Consider the following 6,000-nt stretch of genomic DNA (forward strand, 5'->3'; position numbering starts at 1 on the left):
ATGGAACCTGACCTTACTCACTAATTAGCACCTAGTGGCAGTTTCAATTGGGACTATACACAGATCGTTCGAGGAAGTAATTTTAAAGGTATTAATTACGCTCTAGAGAGAGATCCTCAAAAAATGCAAATGAACGAATTTTTTTTTAATTTCTCTGTATGCACTTGGCCACCTGCCTTCTTGTTTCTGCCGCCGATTTTCACAGCCCTGACATATAGCAGTGAATACATTAACATAAAACACACGTCTGTAACTCTGACACAGTGTATATTTTTTCTCCTGTAAAGCATTTTTTTTTCTTTTCGGTTCAGATGATTACATCTCTCTCTCTCTCTCTCTTTTTTCGAATTCAGCGTTTCTTTTAAAGTGTAAGGTTTATTTTCACACTTCTGATTGCCAGAGGAAGAGGAAAGAGCCTATTGCACCTCAGGCATTCAAATCCAGACATTATGCAATCACAGTGACAAGGATTAATAAAGATTAATTCGGTTCCCCCTTAAAACGTCCTGGCACTTCAGCACTACCATTGCTGGACCTGGGAGCAAAAGAATAATTCTCATCTGCTTTTGAAATGTGCTTTTTCTTGTTGTTGTAGAGCACGTTGCTGTCCGTGTTGGCAGCTTGTTTTTTATCAAAGCATTCTCAAGCCATGATCTTCCAGGGAGCTACAGCTAGGTAATAGGATTTATGAACAAAGTTTTACATGTGTCAGCGGGAAAATATCATCATCCTTCAAATAGCCCCTTTGCTGGCTTTCCTTTAATTATTCCCCTTTTGGTATGAGTACTTGTATTTTGAAATGAAACATACAACTTATTTTCAAGAAGCCTTCCTACTGTTTTTCAGGCTTTGTTTTTATGGAGAATCTTATCAAATAAGTTGAGTCTTCAGAGGATTACACTCTCAGTTTTTGTTTTTATTTTTTTTCCAACCCTCACCTAGAAGAACCATTGAGTCCAACAACTTGTGCCTTACTCCCAAAGTGGCCATTTGAATCAACTGTCCAACTACTTGTTTTGGTTGGGTAAACACAAGGCGGGTTCTTTGGAAACATCTAGTGTAAAGTGTAAGCAAACAAGGAAACAAAAAAATACCAACAGATACAAACATTTCTTTGGGCTTCTCTTGCTCAACTCGGGATATAATGGCTGAGGTTCTATGACACTCATTTGCTTGAGTAAAATAATGATCGTTGAGCATTTCAAGATGGGAAGGAAGGGATTATCAGTATGTCCCAGATGATACACGTAGTAGCTTCTTATAATAGAGTACCACAAACTGGGCGCTTAAATAAGAGAAACGTATGGCTCGTGGTTCTGGATCCTGGAAGTGCAGAATCAAGATGTCAGACGGTTGGCTTCTTCTGAGGGTTGTGGGGGAAAATGCCTTCCATGCCGCCCCCTGACTTCCGACGGCCTCAGATGCTTCTTGGCTTGTAGATGTTATTCCCCCTGTGTTTTCAGATCTCCCCTCTGCACGTGCTTGTCTTTGTGTCCAAATTTCCCCCATCAATAATGACATCAATCACGTTGCATTGGAGCCCACCCCAATGGCCGGCTTCATTACCTGTATAAAGACCCTGATTCTTACTAATGTTCCCTTCTGAGGTACTGGGGTTAGGATTTCAAAATGTATTTTGGGGACAGCAAAATTCAACCCATAACAATATGTTGCCTTTGACATTGTGAGGCGGGTTTATGGATTATGGTCCCCAAATGAACACCATCTTTTTTCTTCTTTTCCTCCGTGTCTAGACTCTATTAATTTTCGGCAATTATTTAACCTCCATATGGAATATTGGCAGAGGCTTAGAACTTTCTTTTATTAAAAAAAAAAAAAGAGTTTCCAGGGGCACCTGGGTGGCCCAGTCAGTTGGGCGTCCGACTTCAGCTCAGGTCATGATTTTGCGGTCCACGAGTTCGAGCCCCGCGTTGGGCTCTGTGCTGACAGCTCGGAGCCTGGAGCCTGCTTCGGATTCTGTGTCTCCCTCTCTCTCTGCCCTTCCCCTGCTTGTTCTCTGTCATGAAGCAGTACAATCAGCATACTCTGGGGGGCTTCATTCTGATGGTGCTGCTGAATTAATGGATTCACTATACCTGTTTGCTAACCTGAATGTTCCTCACGGAACACAAGTCTCAATGGTTTTGAAAGAATGCACTCCTTTAAGTAAAAGTACACACCTGGTATTTTTTGTGCCTCTTACCAGAAAATTAGAATGTAATGTTTTCCTGTTATCTAAACATCAGCTAGACAGAAAATAATCTTCGTCCCCTCTAAGATTTGTTGAGTAACACTAAAGTTGCGTAGATACTATAAATGATGTTCTGCCTAATGATGTTCTATTTAGTCCTGGTACGGACTACTGTCATAGTCTGAGGAGGCTTTTTTAAGGAAATGTTTATTGCTGTGACCTTTTCATCTTAGAGGAACAGGGAAGAGTATGTCTGTAGTCAATCAACAAATGTTAATTGAATACTTACTCATTTTCATTCTATAACCTGGTGTACGGGATCTCACAGGGAGCAAGACAGACATGACTTCTTTCCTCTTGGTTCTTATATTCTGGATGAGCCTGCGATGTAGAGACAGAATGATGCCTTTGTTATACTGGTTGTAGAGGTAGGTATGTATTTGTCGGAGCAGACACCTGTGATAGAGTTTTCTTTATGGGAAAAAAAAAATCTGATTTAATCAAGTGTGCCAGTGGTCCTGGTCACCATATCTGCCCATTTCTATCACAGTGTGATCCTGCCTCTGTTTTCATTACAAATATTAGCTCCTTCTCCTATATCTTATTTGGTTTGAATGTCCTTTAGTTTTTTTTTTCCTCAGTACCTTTAAAGATGAATGTCTTAAAAAACGCTCATAAAATAAATTCATGTAATATTCAGTTATTCCCTCTGAAGGCAATTGCATTAAATAGTAAAAATGACTGTGGGAGCTAACCTACATACATGCGTAAGACTGAGAAGTCCGTGTATAGCTGGGTCTGCCCTTGGGACTTCCTATCGCATCAGACTTTTCCTGACTCTGTGACTGATGGCAATTGTTTGGATTCAAGTTGTTGTATAGATAGATATCAACTGATAAACCGAAAGGAACACTGTGTCTGGAAGAATTTTTTGCTCAATAAATAGATTCAGGCAAAACCTGATTTTATGAATTTCCAACTTCCTTTCTGATATTAGCAGTGACTGGATGATTAGTTCTCCCAAGAAGATTTGAATTGGCCATATTTCTAGCTATTTTTTTTTCTGTGAAAATAAAAGCTACTTAACGAATTGTTACACATTGTACTTCACAGGACCCATACTTGCACCCTTCACAGGCTTCCTAATACTTAACAATGCTTTCAGAGTGATGATCAGTGCTAATTGACATGCCTAGCATAAAAAAGCATTATAATTATCCAGGATGTGAGAAGCTCTTTGGATATAGTGCTTTTATTGTCATTTTGTTAACAGATTGACAAAGTATGATTCAGATTTTTCTAAACCTTTGAAATTAACACTCTCCACCGTCCGTGAATTCCATGGTTATTGATAAACCATCTTCAAAGCTAGGCTCCAAAGATGTGCCCAGACCAACTTTATATCATGCCGTTCCCCAGAAAGCTTCTTTTCACCTAGGCTCTATTATGTTTTTACTGGAGTATGTGATTTTTTTTTTCTCCTCCTAGAGTTACGAGGTTGAATATTTGGAGGATGGTTTGCTATGAGACTCTAGATTGTGAAATTGGAACAATCATTCCTTTTATTTTCTATAGTCAAAAGGATATGTGTAGTCATTTTAAGGACACGTTTTAAGTAAATGGTTTCCATGAACCATTTCCGAATGGTCTAAAACCCTAATGATAACCAAGAATCTGGTTTGTGATGTCAGGACACCTGATGGGGAAAATGGACTCTTCGAATTTACGAGATTGGTGTCCTTAGAGAAGTGGCATAACCGTTCTGTGCCTCAGCTGTTTATTTATCCTTTGTAACTATTTATGGTACTAAAAGAACTCATCCCATAAACAAGTTAAATATGTTAATTCCTAAGTACACCTGGTGATGCAAAAATGTACTATTGCCTCTATAATATTATTACTGCTGTTGTTGCTGTTATTCTCGAACCACAGATACATTCACAATAACCCATGTAAGCGCTCTCGATTGAATGTTTGTGCCCCCCTACAATTTATACGTGCAAATCCTAACCTCCAAGCTGATGATGGTATTAGGAGGTGGGGAGCTTGGGAGTCGATAACCTCATGAGGGTGGAACCCTCATGAATGGGATTAGTGTCCTTGTGAAACTGTCTTGAGAGAGCTCCCTGTCCTCTTTCACCAGGTGAGGTCACAGAGAAAAGTCAGCCTTCAGTGAGGAAGCAGGGTCTCACCAGATACGAAATCTGTTAGTGCCTTGACCTTGGACTTTCCAGCCTCCAGAACTGTAAGACATAAGTGTTTGCTAATGGTAAGTCATTTGGTTTGTGGATCTGGTTATGACAGCCTGGATAGATTATGTGAATAGGATTATTTGAAATTCTCACTTTGCTAGAATTAGTTCTTTTTTTTTAATTTTTTAATGTTTATTTATTTTTGGCAGAGAGAGAGAGAGCGAGCATGAGCGGGGGAGGGACAGAGAGAGAGGTAGACACAGAATCTGAAGCAGGCTCCAGGCTCCGAGCTGTCAGCACAGAGCCCAGCGCGGGGCTTGAACTCACAGACCGCGAGATCGTGATCTGAGCCAAAGTCGGATGCTTAACCGACTGAGCCACCCAAGTACCCCTGCTAGTATTAGTTCTTAACGACTAACTCTAATGCGATAGAGGAAGCATCCTTCTCATGGACTATTCTATTGACCTAGAGAGAGTATCTCTTGCACCCACCCAGGACAAGTGTCTTGTTATATAATACTTTCCTCTGCAACTGCAGACTTTGGCCAAGGGCCCCAGCTGCTGGACTCTGAACTGCTCCCGTAAATGCCCCCTGAGGCCACAACTCTGGTGACCACCCCAACCAAAGAGGAAGTACTGGAAAGACACTAGAGCAGACACACTTCTGGAAGACAGGAACAACTCCAGCAGCCAAACGTGGCTCCCAGTTCGTGCTTTTTCCTGCCTCGGGACTGGCACTTGCTTACCCCCCTTTCTGGGATGTCGTTTCCTATTTAGACCCCTGCTCTTTCCCATCTGTTTTTGGTTTCCGCTCAAGTGGTTCTTTATCAAATGGGTTTCCCAGACCACCAGATCTGAAATGGTAGGTCCTGTGAGGCACGATTGTCCTTACTCTGATTTCTTTTTCTTCTCTTGTTTCTCTTCCTGATAATTGCCCCTATTACACTCTAAGGCTCATGAAGTGGTAGGTTTTCTATTTTATTCCTTGCTTTACCGCCAGTGCCTAGAATAGGTCTTACACTTATTACTGTTCATCAAATGATCAATTGAGTGAAAAATATATAACAATTCTGAATCTATTGCATGACAATATTAGATGTATCAGATGGTGGAATCAGGTAATGATACGATATGACGTTTAGAATAAAACGAATCCCATAATAAGTGGAATTTAAGAAATCAAGTGACCTGGATCCCAGTAAGTAGATAAAATGAGTAAGATTACATTTAACTCTGATAATTCTGATTAGAAAGGTAGCCTCACGAGAAAGATTTATGGTGTTGAAATTTTTATCTTTTAGTTGGTAGTACTTTTACAGCAAAATAACTTTTTTACCAGTCTCAACATTTTTGTTGTTGTTGTTGTTGCTTATTTAGTTTGTAAGTCACAAACACTGAACCATAAGAGCTACCAATTTCCCTTCATGGCAATTTTAATTTCTAATTGCAATTGCAATTTATTTTTACTCATACTTATGGCATAGTAGTTAGACCGACTGCTTATATGAGATTTTGCAAGTCTTATATCAAATCTATACAAGTGACGGCCATGTACATGATGCGAGTCAGGCTGAATAAGTTCTCAGTGACTTCACGACAGTTGGGTGACAGTAATGA

Source organism: Acinonyx jubatus, chromosome A1 (genome assembly GCF_027475565.1).
Source record: "Acinonyx jubatus isolate Ajub_Pintada_27869175 chromosome A1, VMU_Ajub_asm_v1.0, whole genome shotgun sequence".
In the NCBI taxonomy this organism is placed as follows: domain Eukaryota; kingdom Metazoa; phylum Chordata; class Mammalia; order Carnivora; family Felidae; genus Acinonyx; species Acinonyx jubatus.